We start from the raw sequence: 25,401 nt of genomic DNA, 5'->3' as shown, positions 1-25,401 counted from the left end.
TCTACTTTACATGTTAAAGAACTTATCCCTAAATTGCCCCTACCTTATGGAAATGTGTTGAATATTTGACAACACTACCCTTATACTTTCACATTTGGACGGCCAGCTTTGCAAAAGATGTAGAAACAATGTTTTGGGATTATTGTTATTTTTGTTATAAAAACACATTTTCAATGGCACAGTGATTCTTTACTCTATTCAGTGATTGTTTTCTCACTTATACATTGTTACTTTGAGGAGATGATCACATGGGTTCTGTTGTTAGATATTCTGAATTTTACATTGTGCTTTTTGTAGGCAACCAGAATAATTACTGGTGGATAAATGTTATGAAACACTATCATGTGTCCCTAGTTGATAAGAGTGGTTACTCAATACTAGTCTAGTTATTCTCAGCTTACTTAATCCAACTCCAACTATCTTGGCTGATGAATGATCAAGGAACATCCCCTGTACGTAGCTGGCTTATTCATGCCTAGATGAGTATGTTCTAAGACACATAATTAATCAATTTCACTAGTATAATATGAATCACAGATGTAAGATTTGATTATATATGAAAAAATAATAAAAAGTAATGACACGTATACAAAATCTTCCACAAGGACACATACTGTAAACACACTTACACACATGCATGCAAATAAACAAGACAACGCATACACAGAGTTGCTTGGTAAAACCCATGGGGCAGATTTGAGCAGCTTTGTTGTGTTTTAATCACATGGACTCACGGAGCGGATGATGCACCTGCAGCCGCCAGCTCTCTCTGTCAGTCCTCTGCTCTCCCCTTACCTGTGACACGTCCACACAGACTGCTGAGGCCACCAGCACCCAACTACTCACCCCTCTCTAATTTTAAAATGACATCTAATATTGGCAGAATAACGTCACACTGAAACACCAGAGAATAATCACATATTTCCCCACAGCTCATGGAATACCAAAAACTGTAGTAAGAATCGTACTTGCACCGAGCTACCACACAAGGTGCCTAATGGTACGGAAGTGTACCTGTCTGGCAGCATACTCCACAATGGTCAGCTCGCTTTCATGCATTAAGCTTTTTTTGGGGGGACTGAATGCGCAGCACAATAAGGTTCATTGAAGTTATTTGATATAGAATAGGCTAAATATGCTTCATTTCAAGATGCTGACACCGGGTACAACATGGGTTACCTGTGTCAACGAACGCGACCGAAAACGTTTCTATCGCTTTAACAATATCTGACGTCACCCTGATGCAGATCCCCCATATGAAAAAAAAAACCTTATTCAATAGAAGAAAAACTGCACCGAGTGTCGGCAAAAAATAAAATATATTTAGGTCTACTTTCAAATTATGCCAATTTTACAGATAGTGTATTTGGCAGTTAATAGGCACACTCTACTGTATTCGCTGTTCATGGCAGACAGAACGAAGCGTAACATCTGTGGCAAACAACGACCGATATGAAAATAAGAACCGCACTCAATCTGCGGTAGCTATGAGTGTATTCGAGTGAGCGTGAGTGTGTGCGTTTTAGAGAGTGAGAGAGAGATAGAGAACGAGCGAGAGAGGAGGGATGAGACACGCAGCATCTCTTCTAAGGCAGCTGCCGAAGAATCTTCACGAGTGAGCTAGTCATTGATGGATCTGTCGGGGCTGCAAAATAATTAACATCATTAGGCTACAGTCCTGTAAAAGTAGGCCTAATTATGATATGCCAAACGAGGCCAAAACGATTCGGAAGAACCATTCATAGCTCTACGGTGTAGCCGATATAAAACATCAACGACGAAGTAAAAGAAGAGGTCTGACTGTTTTTGGAGCGTCTTTTTAAAATTAATTTTAATAATTAGTTAATGTAGGCCTTCTCATAACAGAGGGTGGCGCCGTGGAAATCTATCACCATGGAGATACGAAGAGAAGACGGGCATCCTTTGCGTTGAGTTAGCCGCTAATGCATTACACGCATTTGTTTTTATTATTGTTTTATTTCATTATTTGCCTTTCTCTTACCATATCAAACATGTGGTAAGCTATCTGTCGACTAGGGAGAGAGAAGGGTGTTGTCAGAAAGAGGAAAGAGAGGAGGGGGCATTAAGAGGTGTTCTTTTTTTGGAAAAGGGGGAGACAGACCGACACCGAGAAGGTGAATTGATGTGCGAAAGCCTGCGACACGTCACTTTCATGAGAAATAATCATGCAAAAGAAAGAAATGGCGTAAAACAAAACCCGAAAAAACAAAATAGGAGAGAGAATAAGACATCTTCAAGGGAGCCCCTAACGTTCTCACGCTTAGCCTACTGGAATCGTTTTGGGTAAGCCTATTCCTCCCTTTTTGAAACTGAATATTCATGATTTGTACCTATTGCTTTTATGTGTGCGCAAGTATATGTGTGTTACGATTGCATCGAACGTATCGATCCTGTCGCACTGTCACCATTGCGAGATGATATGTCAATTGTCAAACCTTCTTGTCAATGTGAAATATAAATGTTTCCCATCGTTTCAGTGCTTGGATATATCAATGGCCTTTGCCTGTTGATAAGCTGTCGCCTCCTGTGGTTTTGACGCTAACATTATGTCTGGCTAATATCCGCAGAGCAACCCGCAATGCCGAGGTGTCTTTTCGTCTTACCCTAGAATAAAATGGAACCAAGATGGTCAGCATCCGATTTGATTTTAATCAGTACATTATCAAAATGATAGCCTTCGGCAGGCAGACTGGGGCTTTTGCATGAGTCGGGCAGGCCGTGATGTTCACCAACCGAGGAGCCATTAGGGGCTTAATTGTGCCCATCGCTGTAGCCCCTTTGGCTACGTTGGGAATGATTGATTTTTCCACTTGATAATGGTTATGTACTCACACACACATACACACACAGGTATGATCAGATGCACCTCACAGGAGTATGCATTGTAACTATGCAAGCGAATGCACACACTCTCATCGGAGGAGAGAGGCACATTTATATTCTGTGCTGGTTGGGCAGTGTTCAGTCAATGGCAGAATTCAGCTCAGACAAGAGGACCTCTGTTCAGATGGAGGTCGTGGATACGCTTGTATACTCTGGCCTAGCCTTCATAATGATAGTGGATCAGGCTCCTCTCTGCCCACTGATCTTAATGGCAGGCTTTTAATCAGCTAGAGCCCTTACCTACACTGTCTAATGACTCGTGATACATCTGCAATTGATACTGTACATGATGGAGGAGTGTGATCAGTATAATGATTTGGAGGGTTGTGAGAAACAGTGTCAGCTACAAGTTAGAGCCCTAGCTCCATAGTGTTCTGTTTGTCCGCTGGTTATAGGCTATACATACAACAATCTGGATCTGTCCATCTGAAGACAGAAACTGGCATAAACATGATTGTTTTACGGAAATAAATCAGCGGCAGGGAGGGAGTTCCACAAAAACCAACAGGCTGTCCAATTCTATAGCCTGTGCCCTGGCCCCATGCCAGCAGCTGCCCTCACTCTGTCATAATGTTGCCTTCACATCAAAAGGCTGCATGCAAAAGAGGGTGTTGGGCTTGAGGGATGCATTCACCTGAGGCATGTTCATTATTCGCACTTTGAAATGCTCACAGAACAAATGTACCTTTTTCACATGTTACATAACATGCACTGAATCTGCCATAGGTTGAGAGTGTAAAGTGCGCCTTTGCTGTAGCTTGAGAAAGCTGGTCTTAGTGGAGCTCTGTTGGACGATTGCTCTGTATGGCTGAGTTGGGCAGACCAGGCCCAAGCAAGGACATGGACTGTGGGGATGTGGCCTAGGACCGAGTTCATCCTGGATGCATACATGGTGCTTTTCTTCAGAGCGGATTAATAATGAAGGCTTCTGCGATGTTCAATTTGCGCCGACTCCTGAGTATGTGCTTCGTGTCTGGTGCCCGGCACAACTGCTGTGTTCAGTCTCATACAGGCCCAGCTCGTCTGCTGCACAACTGCTGTGTTCAGTCTCTTACGGGCCCAGATCGTCTGCTGCACAACTGCTGTGTTCAGTCTCTTACGGGCCCAGCTCATCTGCTGCACAACTGCTGTGTTCAGTCTCTTACGGGCCCAGCTCGTCTGCTGCATCTGGGTCGAATCTGAAACCGTCGTCACGGCCCAGGATTGTTGGAACCTTCTTCCCCTCTCACTCAGATGTTCACTTTAAAAGAAGCGTGTTTTGGGCGTCAGGTAGCCTAGCTGTTAGTCCCCGGGCTGCCACTGTGTGCTGACACCCTGCCCTTGAGCAAAGCACTTACAGTATTCTTCAGGCTCGTTGTGAATCATTGCTGATCCATGGTAGTGACCCTACTCTCTGTGTCAGTCGCCACATGTAAAAACACATTTATTTTTCCCACCAGCACTTTTTTCTGTCTGTGCATTAAACAGGATAAATATAAACGCTCCATATTTGACCAGTATTTGATACCATATTCTATCTGGTATAAGTTGTAGGTCAAACTTGAAGTTATACTTCATAACCATATGACATAGGAGTTGAGACGTGTATTGATTGTGTTTGACTGAAGGAATGATTGTGTTTGACTGAAGGAATTATTGTGTATGACTGATGGAATTATTGTGTATGACTGAAGGACTGATTGTGTATGACTGAAGGAATGATTGTGTTTGACTGAAGGAATGATTGTGTATGACTGATGGACTGATTGTGTATGACTGATGGAATGATTGTGTATGACTGAGGGAATGATTGTGTATGACTGATGGACTGATTGTGTATGACTGATGGAATGATTGTGTATGACTGAAGGAATTATTGTGTTTGACTGAAGGAATTATTGTGTATGACTGATGGAAAGATTGTGTATGACTGGAGGAATTATTGTGTATGACTGGAGGAATTATTGTGTATGACTGATGGACTAATTGTGTATTACTGAAGGAATGATTGTGTATGACTGATGGACTGATTGTGTATGACTGAAGGAATGATTGTGTATGACTGAAAGAATGATTGTGTATGACTGATGGACTGATTGTGTATGACTGAAGGAATTATTGTGTATGACTGAGGGAATGATTGTGTAAGACTGAAGGAATTATTGTGTATGACTGAAAGAATGATTGTGTATGACTGATGGACTGATTGTGTATGACTGAGGGAATGATTGTGTATGACTGAAGGAATTATTGTGTATGACTGAGGGAATGATTGTGTATGACTGATGGACTGATTGTGTATGACTGAAATAATTATTGTATATGACTGAAGGAATGATTGTGTATGACTCAAGGAATTATTGTGTATGACTGAAGGAATTATTGTGTATGACTGAAGGAATGATTGTGTATGAATGATGGAATGATTGTGTATGACTGAAGGAAAGATTGTGTATGACTGAGGGAATTATTGTGTATGACTGATGGACTGATTGTGTATGACTGAAGGAATGATTTTGTATGATTGATGGATTGATTTTGTATGATTGAAGGAATTATTGTGTATGACTGAGGGAATTATTGTGTATGACTGAAGGAATGATTGTGTGTGACTGAAGGAATTATTGTATATGACTGATGGAATGATTGTGTATGACAGAAGGACTGATTGTGTATGACTGAAGGAATGATTTTGTATGACTGACGGAATGATTGTGTATGACTGATGGACTGATTGTGTATGACTGAAGGAATGATTTTGAATGACTGACAGAATGATTGTGTATGACTGAAGGAATTATTGTGTATGACTGATGGAATGATTGTGTATGACTGACGGAATGATTTTGTATGACTGACGGAATGATTTTGTATGACTGACGGAATGATTTTGTATGACTGACGGAATGATTGTGTACGACTGAAGGAATTATTGTTTATAATCCTATGATTACTATATCTGTTTTTGGCACCTTCAGTTAATGGATATTTTATCTAAAAAGTTAATTTCAACACTGTCTGCGCAGGCAACTGGCAGCTGGGACTAGGAATCAATCAGAATCCTGTACATATCCCTCGTGATGACAGCCAATTGTCTCCTATCTGTGATGAAAACAAACACACAAACATCTCCTCACATCACCAGCTGTTGTCACTTTGATGAAGAACATTTACTACTAGATAGCTACTGATTCAAAGACTGAAATAAGTTTGTTTTCAAGTGTACTTGAAATATGATACCATATAAATTCTCCTTAGCATATTAATTCATAATTCTGTTGACCATAGCTAGCCTTTGTTACAGTTGACTAACCTATCCAGTGAGTACTGTAAACATAAATGTGTTTATGTTTACGAAGCTAGTGTGTTTCATTAGCAATCTCCCTTATGGAAGAATTTCATTTTTGAATTATGCTTCGACATTGTTTATACTTTCGAGTAACTAGCATCAGGGTTAAAGACACATTCAAACATTGAATAAACACACACCCAAATTAAAACATATAGATACAAAAAGAGATTTAAGAAGTACTTCAAGCATATCCTAAAAATGTATTCCTATAAAAATTTGGTTGGGAAATATAATAAACAGTTTGATTTCCAAACCAGATGAATTCTCAGAAGCAGAAGCTGCACTGGAATGTAAGGTATGGAGAACCATAAAAAGCCTGCAGAATTATAGAAAAACACCTGAGGGAAATTAATGTTTGACTTAGAAATGTTCAATAAAAGTGACTATATTTAGGTGTTTTAATAGGTTTACTTTTTGCTAACAAACTACTAACCTTCTAAAGTAGTGTTCAATTCTTGCCACTCCAATAATTGTACTCTGACTGTCTGACTGAGTGTCATTTATGTTTTCCGTAATATATGGTTCATGCATATGCATTAGAACAAATTACACCATCAGAAATAATGTCTCACCATTCATTGTGTACCGTAATATGCAATGCAATGTTGCAGTCCATAGAAAGGACCGTCAACGCCTATGTGAATACCTCTTTCAACCGCCATCCCTCTGGCAGAGACTGTAGAACTGTCATGAATGTGTGCTTCAATGTTCCCTCCTCTCTATAGGAGCATTTTGTTCCCAAGCAATGTAGCCGACCAATGTAGAGAGAGAAGTGCCTTAGCAATGCAATCTTAAGGATGTGTGGACTGAAACTCGTCCATCCAGGGCAAAAGCCTGGGCTCTTGACGAGGACAATATCATTCTCATCGCTGTATATTACAATAATATAGCGATCTCTTTGTCACATTGTCAAACTGATCCTATATTGAATTTAAATGTAATGCTCCACAAGCATGTTAATCTGTAAGCGGGGGTTTTTCAATTCTAAATTGCATTAGAATGAACCAGAAAAAATAAGTAAAGACAACAGGCATTTGCATATGTGGTTTTAATGTCTATCTAGTGATTGAGGACTAGTTTAAACAGCAGTAATATTGTTGTCGCCATAGTGGCTCAGTCCATGCTTGGTAAATAGCACTTGGCGCATCGGTGGGAGCAGGACACAAGAGAGCCAAATACATAATAAGTGAAAAAAGGTAGAGACGGATAATAGAAAATAAAAATTCTCACAGCAAAATAATGTAGTTTATGAGCAAGGAAATGTATGTCCTGAGCGACTAATGACAGAGGCAGAGGCCTGTGCCATCAATCCTACTCTGTTCACAGATTATATGTCTCCTTTTTTTGAAAGTTTGAATGAGATGAGGAAGTCCTAGCTTGATGATTGTATTGCACAGTTTTGTTTTATGTACTTGTAATATTAAATTATTTATTGGATTAATCTAATATCTTAAAATCTCCCTCTCCTGAAATAACATAATTGTTGTGACAAGGATTTCTGCTAGCTAGCAACTTGTTTTAGGTTAGCTAATTAGCAAGATCACCAGGGTTGATTTGTTCAAAGTTAGTTGGCATTCCTGTAGCCTGGCCATTTCCATAACTCATCTTCTATAACTACATTTTAAAATCTGGTTCACACCCTAAATGCTGATTTGGCTGAAATCTGTGGTATTTGTGACAACATACCAATGGAATGAAAAAAAACAACTTTTGATTGTTCTAGTTGCGTTGGTAGCAGGTATATTGCAAATACAATTAAATACACAAAAGACTTGACCTGATGAATGGAGAGCTCTCTCAAGCTTCACTGCTACAGTAAGCTTTGTCTACTACTGTTAATATAGAAGTCATAACTGGCATGTGTGTTCTGCAGCACTGGCACACATGTTTTGATTGTGTCACAGTTCGGTACGCCATTGCATTTTCTGGTCCTGCTTTCAAACATTAAAGTGTTTTGAAAATGAATTGCAAAAATTTAGATTGCCTACAAATGGAAATGTATTCGGAATAAATATACACGATATGTAAAACTCTGCTCCTCCATGAACATAGATCATCTCGAAAACCAAAGCGGATAGGATACTTCGTCCCGTCGCCTAACATCATATGCAACCTTTCTGACAGTATGGATGGAAATGGTTGGGAAGTACAACGAAGAATGTTGTTCATAGAAAACACAGCTTTCCCAGGGGCCAGTGCAGCTGTCTTTCAGGTCTTCACCATGCATCACTTTTAGTGCGGGTTCGTATACAATCCGACTGATCCATAGTTCTTCTCACAATATCAGTACTGCTCCTGTCTTACATTAAGCTGACCTCTGTGCAGTTCCCTTTGGACTACAAGAAATCTCCCTGTGCACTAAACCGATTGTGCATACAAATGATGTCAGTGTGGACCTTTCTAATGCCGTTCTCGGTGCACCACTTTGGTTGACCTGTTCACCACCTCGGTGTAGCCGGCTGTCATTTCTTCCTCGAAACCATTTCCAACATTCACAGGCTTCACACTAAACAGGCCAGGGCACTGGGTGAATCATCGGCTGGACTAAACACTCTTCTCAAGGCAAGATCTGTATTTCAGCAGCTGCCTGTGATGCGATGGAGCTAGGCTCCGAAAAGCTCTCAACGTGGCCCAATGAACCGTGTTTATTTGCCCAAATGGGTGATGTGATGTGCCTAACCCCAAACCCCCAATGTAACCCAGTGAACCAGGTTAATGTTGCTGGCTGGGCGGCAGAGCTACACAGACTGCCGTTAGAGGACAGACTGGTCTAGTTTTCCCTGTCTCTTCTATAGCTGTAGAGAAGAGATTCCTAGGTTGGGTTCTATCATGAGTTGCCCCTGTCGGAGGCCCGGCGAAAGGCATTCTCATGCTGTATAGCACGTGATAACTGTGAAGTGTGAGCTTTACTATTGAAGAGACCACATTTCTTGCAAGCTAAGTGACCTTACGACAAGTAGTACAGAGATGGTTTAAACAACATTCTTTATGATGGATTTTTAATCAGCCTGTACTGTAGATACTGTGCCCAGCCAGTCCCTTTGTCATGCAAAGAAACACTTACTTCTTGAGCACAAACTGCATTGACATTCCTCTGCTCCATGTCACCACTGATTCACGTCACATTCACATGATGCAGGACTGCTTATGGCCCGGTTGTTTTTATTTCATTCGACGTTCCAGAGAGGCTGGTTACATCTACTCAGTGACATAATCAAAGATCCCTGTGAAGGGCAGGTCATGAGAGGAGAGGGTGTGTTTGTGACGGAACGTTTTTGTGTGTTAGAGTGTTGTCCTGTCCTAAGTAGCCGCCCCGGTGTTTTCGACAGGCCGGGCGTCAGTGTGTATCCAATGACACGTAGTCCTCCTTCTGATTGGAGGAAAACACAACACTCACGCCTAACGGGAAGATCACGGATTGGAGTCCACAGAGTGCCGGTGGGTTGTCGAGGAATAAATGCACTTTCAGGTGAAAAGCTTTGACTATAGCTTTCCTATTTTTTTTTATCCCACACTGCTGGAACAGAAAACAAGAGGCAGTTCATTCCTGCTTTTCTGAAAACGGACTTTAATTATTCATTTGTTTGGAAACTCAGATCACAGCTGGACTACATTGCTGCCGCAGTTTAGGGACTGGGTTTCAGCAGTGGTAGAAGAGACAAGCCAAACAAACACACACACACACACACACACACACACAAACACACACAAACCAGATGGAAAGCAGATAGGAAAGCCAAACAGACAAGAGGCAGGCAATGAGTCAGAGCAGGGCAGACAGAGGTGGTATTGGCCCTGAAGTACATTTGTAGAGCGCCTGTAGCAGTCCTCCAGCCAGCATTCATCATGATGGTTGGGCATTCCACCTGGCCACACATTTGTTTCACCCCCAGTTGAGCAACGTCATTGCACCCATTATAAGTGATATATTCCTCAGTGGGCTTAGCTTACTTTTAGCATCAAGCTGTAGTGTACAATTCTGTGTAATGAAACACGCTGGAGTGTCTGATGTGCTCCGTTTAAAGCGTGCAAGGCACCCTGAAGGTGAGCATCTGGCCTCCTAAATGATGATGTATAACATAACATGTGTCTTAACTAATGCAGGATATGAACCATTTATCAAAAGGCCACTTTGTGTGGCTCCTGAGCCTGATCAAGGCTTGGTTCAGTCTCCAGCTCTCACAGGGCCCATCACCAAAGACTCTATTGATATTCTACAAGTTCATTTTAAACCGATTATGCGTGGTATGATGACTGTAAAATGGTATATTGATTGTTTATTTTGGGTAACACGTGTTGCCCTTGAGACAAATTATTATGAATGGGTGCAATTTTTTGCTATCATAACTTATATCTGCTTATCACTCCCTGTCACATCCTACTTTACTATTTCACATAGTAATAATCAATCCATCACATCCTTCTGTACTATTTCACATAGTAATAATAACGTCCTGCCATGTCCTGCTGTACTATATTATATTGTAATGATTACTCTGTTACATCCTATTGTACTGTAATGCATAGTAATAATCACCCACATCACATCCTACTGTACTATATCACATAGTAATCATCACTTCCTGTCACATCCTACTGTACTATATCACATAGTAATCATCACTTCCTGTCACATCCTACTGTACTATATCACATAGTAATCATCACTCCCTGTCACATCCAGTACTGTACTATTTCATATAGTAATAATCACTCCCTGTCACATTCTACTGTACCATATCGCATAGTGTTATAATCTCCCCCTGTCACAAACTACTGTACTGTATCACATAGTAATAACCACCTCAACATTGTCCTATATAACTGTCTATTTCATCTGTCCTTCATACTCTGTATCACAACTCTCACGTGTAGTTCTACACCAGCCATTATCTGTCACCATCCATTTTACCTGCTGATTCCACATTAGTCTTCACGGCTCATTACACTCATATCACTCTCAATTTCCCTCCGTCACTCCACATCCCTATGGCTCTCTGTCATCCTTCAATCCATTCTGAGTTCTCCTGTATAGCCCACATCAACCCATTTTGGAACACTACCTACCTACGACGGGTTGGTCTATGCAGCTGTTCTTTTGCATTTATCCCCTGACTGCACAGCTGTGTATGTACGTGTATGTGTGTGTGTGTGTGTGTGCATGTATGTGTGCCTGTGTGTGTATGTGTGTGTGTGTGTGTGTGTGTGTGTGCGCTGCACGGCCTGCCGCCCAGGGTTTCTTTGCACTCTCAGGCTCTTATATAACACAGAGGCAGGTGCTGCAGAGCCGTTTCAGTCTGGACACGTAAAGTCCGTGAGCCACTCACTGAGGATGCTGCTGAAGGAGAGAGAAAAGATACTGAGTGAATTACAGTTGGCTGTAGGGAAGCTAGCTACGGTAGCAACAGAGCAAGTGGAAGGTAGCAACCTCTAAAACCAAACATTTGGTGAGACTGTGATAGGGCCAAAACAATAGAGTGGCTTTATGCTGATTAGAGTGTAAAACCACCAATCCATTTGACAGTTTGAAAAATAGTCTTCGGGTCATTCCCTGATTTATCTTGTGGAAATATTACCTTTTGTAGTTGCTTGGTTTCTAATTTGGCTAAAACACTCAGCGGCACTTTGAATATCTTTATTCGAGATGAACAGCAATAGCGTGAAGGGTGTACTTTGAGAGCGGAGTGATTCGCTCAGGCTGCTCCAGTGTGATGGCTCATACATTACTCACCGAACCACTGGAGTTCTTACGCTCCTGTGACGTCACCCCCGAGGCTCTTGAGCTGCACATGCTGTTGTTGACATCACCGTCATCACTAAAGCCTATGACATCATTTTCCATTGATTTGATAAAATTGTCAGTGTTAATCAGTGTTAATGTCCTATACAGCCCTATGTATGACAAGATCAGTGTTAATGTCCTATATGGCCCTGTGTATGACAAGATCAGTGTTAATGTCCTATATGGCCCTGTGTTTGACAAGATCTGTGTTAATGTCCTATATGGCCCTGTGTTTGACAAGATCTGTGTTAATGTCCTATATGGCCCTGTGTTTGACAAGATCAGTGTTAATGTCCTATATGGCCCTGTGTTTGACAAGATCAGTGTTAATGTCCTATACAGCCCTGTGTTTGACAAGATCAGTGTTAATGTCCTATATGGCCCTGTGTTTGACAAGATCAGTGTTAATGTCCTATACAGCCCTGTGTATGACAAGATCTGTGTTAATGTCCTATATGGCCCTGTGTATGACAAGATCTGTGTTAATGTCCTATATGGCCCTGTGTTTGACAAGATCAGTGTTAATGTCCTATACAGCCCTGTGTATGACAAGATCAGTGTTAATGTCCTATATGGCCCTGTGTTTGACAAGATCAGTGTTAATGTCCTATACAGCCCTGTGTTTGACAAGATCAGTGTTAATGTCCTATATGGCCCTGTGTTTGACAAGATCAGTGTTAATGTCCTATACAGCCTGTGTATGACAAGATCAGTGTTAATGTCCTATACAGCCTGTGTATGACAAGATCAGTGTTAATGTCCTATACAGCCCTGTGTTTGACAAGATCAGTGTTAATGTCCTATATGGCCCTGTGTTTGACAAGATCAGTGTTAATGTCCTATACAGCCTGTGTATGACAAGATCAGTGTTAATGTCCTATACATCCTGTGTATGACAAGATCAGTGTTAATGTCCTATACAGCCCTGTGTTTGACAAGATCAGTGTTAATGTCCTATATGGCCCTGTGTATGACAAGATCAGTGTTAATGTCCTATACAGCCCTGTGTATGACAAGATCAGTGTTAATGTCCTATATGGCCCTGTGTTTGACAAGATCAGTGTTAATGTCCTATACAGCCCTGTGTATGACAAGATCATTGTTAATGTCCGATATGGTACTTCCTCTGACAATTCTCCTATCCTCAGCATATTGTGTCGCACTATACATAGATCACGGCTCTCATACATAATCTATGTTGTTGTGTTTGATTTTGACTTCAGTCCCCTGGACGTTCCTTTTATACCATTTGCCTTGACCTGCCTCTAGTGGATATAGATGGTTTGATGGATAGCTGACTGAGGGTTTGTGGAGGTTTCAAGGAAAAATAGAACTATATATCCTTGAATTATTCTTCCTCTTGTTCAACAGTACATTTTAATTTTCATTTAAATAGTTCTGTAATATTACAGGAGTGGAGGAAAAAGAAATCCTCCTCAAGCAGTGATATGGCTCTGCATAGCGGTTTGCATATTTCATTTCTATGCGTTCTTCCCCCCTAGAAGGAATTGATATAAATATTGAGGAACGAATACTGCATAAATAAATAATTTGAAAGATCTGCTGCTATAACAAAGTAAACCAAGAAGAGATCACTTTTTTGAAATTATTGAACAACCAAAATGGAAAACGCAGCAACTATTTATATGTATTTCCTTGGGGGACAGCCTGTTTAAAACCATGTAAGGCTTTCCCACTGGAGAACTGGGCAGGTCCTTGCCTTTATAGACAGGGCCAGAATTATGTATATACAGTGGGGACAACAAGTATTTGATACATTGTCTGTAATTCTTGTCATAGGTACACTTCAACTGTGAGAGATGGAATCTAAAACAAAAATCCAGAAAATCACATTGTATGATTTTTTTATAAATACATAAGTATTTGATCACCCACCAACCAGTAAGAATTCCGTCTCTCACAGACCTGTTAGTTTTTCTTTAAGAAGCCCTCCTGTTCTCCACTCATTAACTGTATTAACTGCACCTGTTTGAACTCGTTACCTGTATAAAAGACACCTGTCCACACACTCAATCAAACAGACTCCTACCTCTCCACAATGGCCAAGACCAGAGAACTGTGTAAGGACATCAGGGATAAAATTGTAGACCTGCACAAGGCTGGGATGGGCTACAGGACAATAGGAAAGCAGCTTGGTGAGAAGGCAACAACTGTTGGCACAATTATTAGAAAATGGAAGAAGTTCAAGATGACGGTCAATCTCCCTTGGTCTGGGGCTCCATGCAAGATCTCACCTCTTGGGGCATCAATGATGATGAGGAAGGTGAGGGATCAGCCCAGAACTACACGGCAGGACCTGGTCAATGACCTGAAGAGAGCTGGGACCACAGTCTCAAAGAAAACCATTAGTAACACACTACGCCGTCATGGATTAATATCTTGCAGCGCACGCAAGGTCCCCCTGCTCAAGCCAGCGCATGTCCAGGCCCATCTGAAGTTTGCCAATGACCATCTGGATGATCCAGAGGAGGAATAGGAGAAGGTCATGTGGTCTGATGAGACAAAAATAGAGCTTTTTGGTCTGAACTCCACTCGCCGTGTTTGGAGGAAGAAGAAGGATGAGTACAACCCCAAGAACACCATCCCAACCGTGAAGCATGGAGGTGGAAACGTCATTCTTTGGGGATGCTTTTCTGCAAAGGGGACAGGACGACTGCACCGTATTGAGGGGAGGATGGATGGGGCCATGTATCGCGAGATCTTGGCCAACAACATCCTTCCCTCAGTAAGAGCATTGAAGATGGGTCGTGGCTGGGTCTCCCAGCATGACAACGACCTGAAGCACACAGCCAGGGCAACTAAGGAGTGGCTCCGTAAGAAGCATCTCAAGGTCCTGGAGTGGCCTAGCCAGTCTCCAGACCTGAACCCAATAGAAAATCTTTGGAGGGAGCTGAAAGTCCGTATTGCCCAGCAACAGCCCCGAAACCTGAAGGATCTGGAGAAGGTCTGTATGGAGGAGTGGGCCAAAATCCCTGCTGCAGTGGTGAAATCCTGGTCAAGAACTACAGGAAACATATGATCTCTGTAATTGCAAACAAAGGTTTCTGTACCAAATATTAAGTTCTGCTTTTCTGATGTATCAAATACTTATGTCATGCAATAAAATGCAAATTAATTACTTAAAAATCATGCAATGTGATTTTCTGGATTTTTTCCGTCACTCACTGTTGAAGAGTACCTATGATAATAATTACATGCTTTGTAAGTGGGAATATCGGCAGTGTATCAAATACTTGTTCTTCCCACTGTATATATATGTTTTTACATTGCCCAATGTACCAGGACAAGTAAAAATATAATTTTTGCAATAAATGAAAATACAATTAAAAGATTAATATGAGGCTTTGTTCAGAATGTCACCGTTTATGTCTGCCTGTTTTACCAACTAAGAATAACAGCACTTTCAGAGTTCCATCCGCCAATTTCATGCCAGAATAAATATTGGGTCAGTTCAACTTAAAGCAAAAGTAAGAAGTAGAAAAGCTAGTATTTATTCTCAAATGTCTTGCATGCAGTAACAGTAAAGACAAATTAGTATGATTAGATGCAGGTTCATGCAATTCATAACCTATTCCTGCTTCATTGTCACTGAGCATAGCTGCACATGATAAGAGTATGGAATTCACCTCACCGACTCCCTGGCCATGAGGATTCAATATGTTATGTCATAGAAATGTAATCTGAACTCTGAAAGTAACACACAACCAAGATTGTGTGGAATAATTAAGATATTTCAAACACTAAAGGGTGTAAAACGATGATATTGTGTTTCTTTATCTGTCGCTTGTATCTGCTGCAATTGTATCTCCTAGGGCAGCAGTGAGCCCAAGTGACAGACAAGCTGGTTCCTCAGGGGAAACATATCAGGCAGGGGCCAACCTCCCAAACCCCAATCAATATGCCGACACAGCTAGCCCCAACACCACTTATCATTCTGTCCATGCCAGGGGCGGGGGGAAAGGAAGAGCAGAACTTGGCTGTGGACGTGCTAATGCTAGCTAAGTTCACTGTGAGGCAGGCCGTGACTGTGGGGGGACGTCCCTAAAGACAGAGCAGAGACGATGGAGGACACATTTAGTCCGAGCTCCTGTCCTGAGAGGGGGCGTGTGCGTACGCTGTGCGCCTGACCTCTAATTAGCCCAACACATATATTGCTACTGTCTTTCAGACATAGTCAGCATTACTTAACTACAGTTTATGAATGTTGCCTTAAAGCGCTTTATACCAATCATCCGCTATGTACAGTACTAGGGTTTTTTGTTGGGCCAGTCCCTGAAAGGTCGCTGGGTTAAATCCTCGAGTGTACAAGGTGATCTGCCCTAAAGCAAGGCACTTAACCCTAACTGATCCAGGGGCCTTGTCAATATAGGCTGATCCTCGAATGTGACCCCATTCTCCGAGGGTGTATGTTTAATTCAACACCGGCACGCTTGTGCAACACCTGTCCATCTGTGGAACTGGACCGTTTAGTTGAAATCTAGGCATGTTTGACTATTTACATGAAATACAATTAAAAGAGAGATTGACTGAAACCGAAACAAAGATGCAAGCTGTAAAGATAACCTATACCTTTACCATTACACAATGTCTCCCTGAGACCAGCTCCCAGACCCTTCTTGCACTTTCCCCAAATTGGAAATAGGCTTTTTAAGATCTGACACGAGTGTTGTACAGTCTTTTTTACAAAGTATGAAATATAATAGAACCCGTTAAGCCTCTATCTCCCTCTGTCCCCGAGTTTCTTGTGAGTGAATGTGATTTATAAAGCTATTGAAATACCCCCCCACCCCCATCCAATGGAAACGCTCATAGCGTAATTACTTTACAAGATGGATGAAGCCCATCCAGGCTGGTCCAGACCCCCGGCTAAATCAAAGCCCTCTTTCCGTTGGGACGAGAGCTGCCCGCAAGAACAGCTCACGCGTCAGAAATGAGTGTACCTCCCGTTCGTCCGCTCCCGAGCGTGTCTCCCATACATCCTCCTCTCGCCTCCCTCACCTGTCCAGCGGCGCTTCATGCCATAGATCAGGCCCCCACGGCTCCTCCGAGGGAGAGGAAGGGAGGTGCGGAGGGCGAGGGAGGCGGGAGTCAGCCATGCAGGTGATCACCGCTGTGGTGGATGCTTCATGACTCCGCCCCTCATTCAGAGGTCCTCTGTGGGAGGTGTCGCAAGCTTTGAGAACCGTAATGACAAACTCTGAGACGGGCTGTCCTAGTGGTGCCTCCCACATCAGTGGCCCCTCCGGCGCCCGTTCCAGTCGCACACTGAAAGTTTGTCTCCTGGTTTGTGTGTCACAGTCCAGGGGGACTCACACATTCACAAGCACACCCACACACCCTGACAGGCACAGGAGAGCCAACAGGATCAAGTCTTGGTTCAGCTCTGCTCTCCACCTCCTCTCTCTCTCTCTCTCTCTCTATCTTTCTCTCTCTCTCTGTATCTCCGTCTCTGTATACCCCTCTCTCTGTATGACTCTCTCCTGGTTCTTTCCATCACGCCCAGCTCCTGCCCACCTCCCAAGATTAATCCCCCTCTTTGGAGCTGAGGGATGTCTCTAAAGGAGGCAGGGAGCCCACCCGTAGGCCTGGACTGCTTTGCTGGAACCTGTGTTTGCGTGCATGTGTGTGAGTGTGTGTGTTTGGCATGTTTAGCTATGCAAGGGCTGGAGCTGTTTTAATCCGTGAAGGAGTGTGGCCATTGCATTTATAAGGGCCCAGCACTCAAGCCTTTGTTCTAAAGATAAATCTCACACACTGATCACCTCCCGTGTTCCACCAGCCCCCACTCCACCTACAGTACGGGGGCATGTTCCCAAACTCTCAGCTTTCAGCTTCTTAAAAAAAATTTTTTTTACACAGTATGTTTGAATGGATTCTGATGACATGTTGATATTCAACACTATACTGTTGTTTGCGCCTTGGGGTTTAAGGCCGGGTGTCTCTGTAAAGCACTTTGTGACAACTGCTGTTGTAAAAAGGGCTTCATAAATACATTTGATTGATTGATGGATGGATACATTTCCAGCTGAAATGTGTCTATGGACATTCTACGGACATTCTCTTTCTATCGGTCGGAACGGAAAACATCGCAGACTCATTGAGTTGTGTGGAAGACCCGTTATGACATCTGAACGCTCTGCGGCTGGCTCTGTGACCCCCTTCCGGCACCATTGACTTCTGACAGACTCTGGGTCGGCTGTGTTATCAGGACGCAGTTGGGTTCATTATTCAACGTTTCAGACCGTTCTTCTCAGCCAGGATCGCTCTTCTTAATTTAGCCTTGGCTAGAGGGGCCGCAGCTGTCGTGTTGCTCACACACTCCTCCCTACATACGTACACACATAGACCCACACACACACAGACACACACACACACACACACACAGACAGAATCACACAGACACACGCACAAGCTCACCTAGTTTGCTGCCTTGATAAACAGTAATTAGTGTGTGGCCAGATTGTTCACACCAGTGATCTTCATTAACATGCACACTTGCACTCAGAAATGCCAGGACAGACACTCATGTAGAAACCCACATCTTACGTAGGCTACTGGACATTCCCAAAAAAGCCCTGACTGTTTCCACAACAGACTGAGACTGTGCAAATCTATTGACATCTTTTATCATGGTGTGTGCGTTTGTGAGTTTTTGTGTGTACGTGCGTGTGTAGAGGGCGGTCAGATGAAGGGTTGCTGGTGGATGTGTGGGCATGTGGCATTAAGAGCAAAGAGCAGTGGTCACCGTGGGCGACACATTGATTGTCTGGTCTAACAGAGGCAGATAGCGCTGTCCCTCACCTTCCTCCTGCCTGCTGCTTTATGTCCCTCTTCTCATTCTCTCGCTCGTTAACAACCTCCACTCTGGCTTCATTAGAGGCCCCTTAATTGACTTTAATTTGATTATTCATGAGCTTGTTTATCTGATTGGTTCTCTCATGCTGTGACTTGTAGGGATGCATCCTGGGAGAAATCTAAAATGAACTCAGTGATCTCCTTCTCACTAGGCCCTCCAGGATTCCTTCAGCCGGAAACTTTTCAAAACAGACATTTTTTAAGGTCGTGGTTGAACTTTGGGTTAATTATAATTATTCCTGTTTGGAGTTAGATTGTGTTTGAGGGTGGAGGCCGTAGGGTGGTGGACAGGGGTTCTGTACCGTCTGACTGTCTGACCGGGGCTGCTTGGAGAGGGAACACAGGGTGTTCTGGAATCAAGCTCTCTGACTTCATGAATGATGGCAGCCCAGCGGTTCAGTGTAATTATGAGGTCACCCTGAAATTAACACTGGAACAAGAAATGCTAAAATTATTATTTTCTCAGACAGATTAACCTTCGGTGGTATATTGCTGTCCCGACCAGATTTGCTAAGAATAGATTTAACTAAGTATCAGAAGAGTTTGAGTGGGAGAGGGTATACCAGGCTACTGTAGACTGACCAGGAAAAGAAGAATCTATGAATTACATTAGATTTGAATTACTTAGCTTTAGTATTTGTTTACGTGCTGTAAATGCCCTGTATGATATTATGCGTGTGTGTGCTAGTTCATGTTAGTGAGTGCACATGCAAATGTTTGTGTTTTCGGCTCATTGAAAAGACACTGAAATTGCTGTGATTTGAAACACGTATTAGTTCTTCCAGAGAGCCTTCTGTTTTGTGGCCTGCTAAGCTGCTTGTCATCCAAGAGAACAGCTTGACAATTGAAACAGGGCATGTGTTTTTAGCAGAGACAAAGAAGATTATGACACACTGTTTGTTGAAATGCAATTATCCTAAAGCGTTTTCGGGGTATACTTTGACCATTCATCCACTTAAACACACCTATAAAACTGTTCTGGGGGCTGAAGGTATTATAACTTCAAAAAGCCTCACCTGACGGAGTCCAAACCTGAATCAGAATCACCTTTATTCGCAAAGTACCTTCATACATACTCTGGATTTCACTTGGAGGAGTGCTGTTACTGGTAGACAATCCAGACAGGACATACAAGACTCTACTCTTTTCTCTGTACTTTCAATTAGACACCTGCAACATTTAGCTAGGTCCTTAGTTGACAAGATAAAGTATGGTTTTTAATATCAATATCCCTGATAACATTAGGGTACATGAACTAGAAAGGGGGACCTATAAATATAATTTCCCATCGTATTTTTCCTGGTTTAGGATTTGTTTTGATCTAATTACAAACATACATAGAGGGAAAACAAATGAAATGGGATGTTCTGAGTCCATTTCAATGATTAAAACACATCAGAATAACAGATACATTTGCTCTGAGTATTTGCTTTGTAATTCCTTTGCCAGGGCATCTGTCCCGGTGTGCTTCTGGAAAATGGAATGTGGCCGCGGTGTCTTAGCAGCTGACGATCAAGCATGTGCCTGATGCCTGATATTGCGTTAGGTTTAGCTATTTTTAAGATAAATACTTGTTGCGTTGATTAGATATCACCTGGAGCCTGCAGTCTTTTGATTCTCATCAGATTTGTTTCTGACACTTTGCAGTGGGACATGTAAAAACGGCACACGCTTCCTGTTTGTTGAGCTCCTTTTAAATAGGCTGCCAGGTACCTCTGATCGACCAGTTGGAGACCTTTGTTCTTCATGTGGGGACGTGGACAGCGTTCGTGTGGAGTGTAGTGTAACTATTTAGGGGAAAAGGCTGTAGTTTGAGGATTAAATGTAACGTTTAATATTCAGTTAGGAGGTGGCTCCAGACACAATGGTCGTTGTGCTGTTTCACACAGCCCTGGCATCTACACACTTTAACAACCATGTTATTCTACTGACGCTGGTACCGCCAGGCCTGTTTATGGGCAGGACTTGTCATCCCACTCAACATGAGGGATATGTGCGGAGCCTGGGCCCACCACATGGCTGATTATATTATACAACGCCGGTTTCATTGCTTCGCCCTGCCATCCGTAGAGATACAGTGCAGGCATTGCTAACATTGTCTTTTTCATTTTGTGAGGTTATAATGTAATCTTGTGAGATACGCACTTACTGTGAAATATTGCACTAACCACTCCCCCTGCAGTCAATAGGCTTGTCAGCATCTTTTGTGTGTGTTTGTGTGTTTGTTTGGCTTGCATACTGTTCGTATGACTGCAGGCCCTGTAGGACGTGACCTTAACCTACGCTAAGCTAATCAATAAGAGGCCCCGTTTAGGATTCCACCCGGGAAGCTAAAGGCTAAAGCTAGCCCTCTGCTGGGCTTGAGAAACCCTCTCTACTGCACGCACGCACACACACACACACACACACACACACACACACACACACACACACACACACACACACACAGAGACGTACATTCGCTTACTGTACACACATGTGCTGTGTCTTGAAAAAAAGAAGAATATCTGTAAGTGATTTATGAGAGGAGCTTATCATGCTGATATAGACATTACCCTGTCTCTTTGACTCTGTGCCTGTGTGTGTATGTGTGTGCGTGTGTGTGTGTGTGTGTGTGTGAGTGTGTGCAGGGCAGGGAGTCTAAGATCATCTGGCCCCTGCAACATCAAGAGCTGCTGGGCTTTTATTGAAGAGGATATGTAAGCACTTCTTATTGACAGCTAGCTCCTGACTGGGTCATTCATCATGCTGTCTGAACCAGAGACGGAGGCCTGCTGTCTCCAGCATAGATAATGCTACGGGTTGCTATGGAGTCCATGCTCTAACTGGCTGCGGCTCCCATCACAAAAGCACTGTTCTAATCTGCTCCCCATACCAGTACATACCTATGGGTTATCAGATGGACTCTTCCCACTGAGCAAAATCATTTGAAAGTCCTTTCAAAATAGGTATTTTTATTGCCGTCCTGCGCCAAAAGGTTTCAGCTTCCGGTGAACTGTCCTTTCTTGTGTGTTCACATTATTTCATTCAAAATGGTGGTTTTAGTTTGAGGTCTACCAAAGATGTTAGGTTACTACTGTAGAGTCAGATTCAAGCTGGTGCGTGTCAACACAGAAGGAGACACTCTCAGACACACAGCCGGCGTGCCTTTAAAGGGGCAGCTGAAACATTTGTGTGATATTTTTAACTCAGGTCACAAGATCTTTGAAATTTCACATTATTTGTTAGTAGGAATTAACGCATTACTTAGAAACAAAAACACTGCATCTTCATTGGTTATTTGTGTTTTATCATTTAATTGGGGGAGAACATATTGGTTGGTAACTCAGAAGGTTGGTTTGTATCTAGCTACAATATATGGAATGTATATTTTTCTTAGGGCAGCAGTGTATTACTGGTAATACATTACATGAAAAAAAATGCCCCTGGTCCCCCCTAGAATGGTTGCCTCTGCTGCTAACAGGATAGTGTAGGAAACAGTATGACCAAATGTATGGTCTATGCTAGTGGTTTAGCGTTGTAGCTACCTGCCTACCAATAGAAAAGCACAATGACCTTTTGACTTTGTTGTACGCAATCCCGTCTTTGGTACATGTATTTGTCGCCTGGTGAGGTATCTTTTATGTTTTTATCAAAATCAGTATACTGATGATCACACTAGTGTTTTTACTATTACCTATTAATGAGAATGGCACTGACAAAATGGCAGCGGCAAAGCTTCCCTTTCTAAAAGGATTTTTCTGTGTGATAAAATTCAGAACATTTGAACATTTATGTAATAAACCCTTGAGAGTTGAGAAAATGTCTCCCTCCTGTTGTGGGTTTGAAACATTTAAGTGTTGTTAGTAATGTTGCTTGGAAACCAAATGGTGTTTTTACCAGGATACATTTTATTGTCGTTTTGTTTGTGAAAATGGGGTTGGATCCATGTTCATAAAATAAATAATATGCTTATGGCTGGGGGAATCGCTAAATTGCCCTCCAGCTGAGTTCCCCGGATTTATGAGAATGCCTAAAACTGCATCTTGTATGTTATCACTCACTTTTTCTCCACACACTTTCAGCCAAATGCACAGACTAGTGGATCAACACATCAAACTTGCCATTTACAGAGTTGTTTTTATCTCTTTGGTAATATTTTTTCAAATGTCTCTTAATACAAAAATTATCACAAAAAATGATTGCCTTTCATAACTTTTAAGCACAATTTCTATTTACTAAGTAGGGTAACCGTACCTATTAAGCCCACCAAAATCTAAGTCTGGACATTTCTAATATATATTTAAAAACAAAAATCTAAAATGTTACGTTTACCACAATGTTTTTGTTAGGTGAATTTTATAAAATATTTGAAAATATTTATATATGGAAACCAAGTGTACCAATTAAGCCTTTGAGCATTCAAAATAAGCCCATTTCTAGAGCCATTGTAAAATTTACATTTTCTTTTATTTAGAAGTATTAAAAATGATTCAGTTTAATTAATTTGTAAACTTACATTCTAAATACCTGAAACAACAGATGATAACAAATCCTGGAAAATGCTTACAAAATTTGAGATGAGCACGGTTATTTTAATATTTAAAATGAAGGTAGTATTCAAATACTTTATTATTTATTTTGCAAGGAAATGCAACTTGGGAATAAATAGTCCTGAACATGCCTTTTTTAAATACAGTTAAAATTCCAATGTAAAATGTTTACATACAAAGATATACCATAATGTTAGTTTCTTGTATGCAATCCTTCGCATATAAATCCAAGCAGCAATAGTGGTGAGGTGGCCCAGTCAGAAAAGCTCAATACTATATTGGTCCCTTCAAGCAATAAATTATTGCTCAAATACATAAAATATGTTGTATCCTTTCACTCTGCTAACATACAGGGCAATAGTAAATACTACTGGTAGTGGCATGAATGGGTTTAGCTTTCCCCATAATGATAAACATTAACAATGGAATAGCGATGAATGAAAGCATGAATGCTGCAGGCTATAGTATACAATACTGTACTGAAAAAACAATGGCCAATGTGTGACTCTTCAAGTGCCTAGAAAATGTGGGAGAAATATCTCACTCTGTGCAGCTACAGTGAACTAGTGCAGTAGTTGAACTGTGACCTTTTTGTAAAAGAAAAATGTGTCTCTGTATTCCAGAGCTTCAGAAGGGAAATTATACAAAGATGTACCAGTATTGGCAAGGGGAATGTGTGGACAAGAAAAGGATATGGCATAACTTTGGGCATATACAACTGCCGTGGAACTGGTTTACTTGTCTTCGTTGATGATTCAACTGCTGACAGTAGCAGCAGGATTAATTATAACTGCTCAGGTACATCCAAATGCTTTTAAACCTATTAGAGTGCACTTCATCATGACAATGACCATAAACAGACTGCCATAGCTACCAAGGAGTTTTTTAGGGCCAATAAATGTACAGTTTTCGACTGGCCAAGTCTATCTTTCAGTCTGAATACAATTGGGCATGCCTTTAAATTTCACTTGCTGACGACAACGTTGAATGAGAAAAGGCCCTAAAAAAAGCAGGAAATTAGGAGGGTTGTAGTCTAGTCTTTGGTCAGCATCACCATGAAGATAGCCTGCATCTGGACATGTCAATGGGTCACAGACTTCAGACAATCGCTGCATGCAACGAATATACGGCACAAAACAGGACTAGTTTATTGTACATCGTTAATCCATCCAAATATGTTTGGCAACCTAAAATAGGGTGACTAGGTACTAAACATGCTGTCATTTCTAAATGGTTCATCCAATATGAATGAAAATGCTCTCGAATCGCAGTAAAGCTGGCAATCTGTTCAATACGATAAATCCATAGTAATTGTACCATTTCTAATCCAAAGTGCTGGAACACATTTTCCAAAACAATATATATGATTGCCACTATCCAAATATCTTTGCACTTTACTATATATCTGAAGATGAGATGATAGGACATTGGCTCCCATTGGGTCATATACAATGCGCACATCTCATTGTGTTTCTCAATGAAATTTGAGCCATTCTTTCAAGGCGGACTGGTCACTTATGGTTTCATTGTGTGAGTCAATATTTGGTTCCACCATGCAGAGGTTCAGGAATGGTTTTGTGCCAATCCCCCGATTCCTGACCCTAGATCTGATCTCATACTCCCTTCTGCTCCGCCCTTAGTTAGGAAATATTTTCAGCTGGGAGGTGGAAGGTGTCAGGACATTGTATGGATGTGAATGAATAATGATGAAATTCACTGTGATGTGAAGGCCATTTAATTTATTTTCTGTTTATTATATATGATTTGAATGGAAAACCTACGTTGCAATAAAAGTTGTGCACCAGAGATTGGAGAACATAGGGTAATCAAAGTTGTGATCAATCATTGATCATAACTTTGATTACCCTTCGTAGAGAAACTATGGAAGTTGTAGATTTGCAGTCAATTTTGATAGTGTACAGTAGTGTACAGTTAATGTTATGCTTAAATGTGTCTTCCATGTCTTGTTATTGGAT

General features: G+C 41.7%; 1 protein-coding gene across 1 annotated transcript in view; it reads left to right on the top strand.

The window, feature by feature from the left end:
• The first annotated feature begins 1,292 nt into the window (after positions 1-1,292).
• nlgn2b (neuroligin 2b) overlaps positions 1,293-25,401 on the top strand; it is an 83,885-nt gene continuing 59,776 nt past the window's right edge. Inside the window, exon 1 of the mRNA XM_010894647.5 lies at positions 1,293-2,304. The gene's annotated coding sequence lies outside the window, so the exon portion shown is untranslated. The remainder of the gene's footprint in view (positions 2,305-25,401) is intronic.

The sequence above is a fragment of the Esox lucius genome, chromosome 7 (genome assembly GCF_011004845.1).
Source record: "Esox lucius isolate fEsoLuc1 chromosome 7, fEsoLuc1.pri, whole genome shotgun sequence".
Classification (NCBI taxonomy): domain Eukaryota; kingdom Metazoa; phylum Chordata; class Actinopteri; order Esociformes; family Esocidae; genus Esox; species Esox lucius.
Note: the sequence above shows the minus strand (reverse complement) of the source record. Positions and strands in the feature narration are given on the sequence as shown.